The sequence below is a fragment of the Ananas comosus genome, linkage group 18, assembly GCF_001540865.1.
Source record: "Ananas comosus cultivar F153 linkage group 18, ASM154086v1, whole genome shotgun sequence".
NCBI classification, from domain to species: Eukaryota; Viridiplantae; Streptophyta; class Magnoliopsida; order Poales; family Bromeliaceae; genus Ananas; species Ananas comosus.
Window position 1 is genome coordinate 10,338,365 of NC_033638.1, and position 3,085 is coordinate 10,341,449.

A 3,085-nucleotide genomic window follows, 5' to 3' on the forward strand; every position below is an offset into this window, starting at 1 on the left:
CTCCGGTGCTTTTGCTCGTTTCGGAGATTTATATGCGGAGTGCAAACCGCGACTCGCGGGTTGCAGTCATCGCGATGGGACTTGCGAACGTTCTCGCTTGTACATTAGTCACTCTGTGAGTCGTTTACCTGGGGGCCATGCTATTGGCCGTAGATCAAAGGAGTTCGTGTATGAGGTACGGTTGATTTTAATGGAGCTGTTATCATTTTGGTTTCCCGCTCAGAGAAAATAATTTGTAGAACAGCAGACGGTGTAGGTGGGGCTGGGACTGTATATTGATTGCGTTAGATTCTCGCGTACTTTGGTTGATTTTAATTAGATCTAATGATATAATTTGTTACTTATAAAGTAATTTACCTTTTCATAATAGAAGAATTATATTTTTTTATTTTATTATTTATTTATAATTTATTGAAATATAAAATATAAATTCGATTTTGTATATTCAGACAAATTATCAAGCATTTATCTATGGTGCAAGGACATGATAATATTATTTATACTTGCAGTAGTAAACTTCAATACTCGCTATAGTGTTTCTTTCTACTTCCCCCAGTATCTTATGCTTTAAATGGCTATCGAGTTAGTCTTATGGTTGGACTTGTCTTTTAGTACCTGTGTTTAAAGTGTCATAAATTAGTTATTATACTTTTTTCTCTTTTTATTATTTATTATTACTATTTTTTTTATTAAAGCAGTGACCCCAATGTTATTAAAATGGTATAGTAAATATCGAATAGAACTAGATAGGGTAATGAAGTTTTTTATATTATAATTTAACAAATATTACGGAAAACAAATTCAGTTAAAAGTTAACTAAAAGTTATACTAACGTAAATTCGTAATCTAATAAAGTATCTGAGTTTTTTTATTTTTTACGAATATTAACAAAGGAGCGAGAAAGAAAAATAGAACCACAAGTACTAAATTGATATATTTAATCATAAGATATTTAATTAGAAGGGAATTTATTAGATCTAATTGATATATTTTAAATAAAATAATAAAGTAAAACATAATAAACCAGAGATAGTATTAAAGTTTTTTAATGATTATAATATATGTGGTCTTGATTATAAACAAATGGATATCATTATAAGATGAGGTGTACCCGGAAACATGAGAATAAAAACAATATATTAAAATATGTTTGTTACGTTTTGATGGATGTTGATGTGTCTTCCGACACCTGATTGCTATCATTGTGGAAGGTTGAAAAATGTCAATTCGCAGGTGTGTAACAAATTTCTTGAAAGCTCTGATGAAATTCATTCTGAGTCAGATTATCGTCACACTTATAGATTATTTGATATGAATCTTATATTTTTTTTTTTTTTTTGGTTATGATTGTTCGTTTGCATTATTATTATAATATTCTAAATTCATATATTTTAAACTTCTAAGAATGTTTAGTGTTAATATTCATGCCTAGGATAAGAGTGTACATTATTTGTTTTTTACATAATAAATTATGTACAATATAAACTATTGATCGGTTCCTTTAAATTTATTATATGTATCAAACTTAATAAGATCATTAGAATAGTCAAACACACGATGCATTTTTTTTTTTGCCTTATGTCCCAGGTGTGAATTCGAAACTTTTCGATCTATTAAATATTCCAATCACTGCACTAGATGAAGTGTTGTTCTGCTGTCGAAAGTGAGTGTAATTTACATCTACAGTATTTTGATCTAGGAATCTACAATTTCGATTGCGTTAAATTCGTGGCTTATCGTTTGCAGATGCCTCTTCGTGCTCAGAATGATCCTTCGGCGCATGAAAGGATAGAAGTATCTTCCTCGCCCCATATAAGCTTTCAAGATTTACACGGCTTGCATTTATTGGACTCATTTGATTGTATTAGTTCTTTCGAGGCCAGTCAAGTCCCATTTGTCATTTATATCGAAATATTTATTTGCTTTTATTTACTATCACAATAGATCGCGATCTGAGTTTATGGTGCTTTCTCTCTCTTGACAGGTGTACTTCTATTTTCAAATTATGCCTATATATATTATTTTTATTCTTAAAAAATATTTTTGGCTTATCCAAAAAAATGTGTAGTTTTACACTTTCATTATAAATTGATCAAAATTTAAATATTTTTCAGTAAAAATAAAAAAATATGAAAACATTTGCATAAATAAATATTAATTTATTTAGAATTAAAGTGCGTACCTCTTAAATATATATGGTTTCATAAACAAGTGTTCTCTTTACTTTTATCGCTTGTACGTATTTTTGTTTTTTATCGTTATTTAGTTTGATAATGAATTCTTCGGGTGGGACGCATGTATTTGCCTGCTAAATTTTAAAAGTAGAAAAATAGAGAGAAAATTTTTTTTTCAAAAAAGCACAAGCTAATGGAGAGTAATTATGTTTGTCTTATCATATTTTTTTGCTGAATTTTTGTCTAATTATTGTTTAAAGAAAATATTTGAAAATTCTTTTCTCAGTTTAGGCAAGTAATAATGTTTTAGGATTTATCTAAAATGAAATACTTTTTAGGCCAAATTAAAAATTGTTGTATCTTTATATTGTATCAAATTGCGGAGGACAAGTGCAAAAGGGCTTTGGTATTGATACCGAGTATGCCAAGTTCGAATTATAGTTGATTCCAAATTTTCAGCTATTTTATTTAAATGGAATAAGAATTAAGTAGCGTGTATTATTTCTAAAAAAGTATGTATCACAGGTTTTCAATTTTAACCACGACAAAATATAATTGTGTTACGGTAAGAGAAAAAAAAAAAATATTAAACCCACTAGGCACAAGCCCGCTTGTATTAATTCCAGATTTTACTTCTATTTTTCTGGTGTGAGCGGAAAGGAAACATATTGTGTAAACAATGGTTAAATTGTTTGTTCGGCACGAATTAGGCAATGTCCTCTACAAAGGTAACATTGTAAATAGGATTTACGATGTTCGACTGTTAGTAATATAATTCGTTGAGTCAATTACTTGGGTCAAGTGTTTTATTTTTAATCTATTTTTGTTACTAGCGTTCTGTTCGCATATAAGTCGTCACACTTTTCACATTATTAATTCGATATTTGAATATGTTGGTGTTAATAATGATG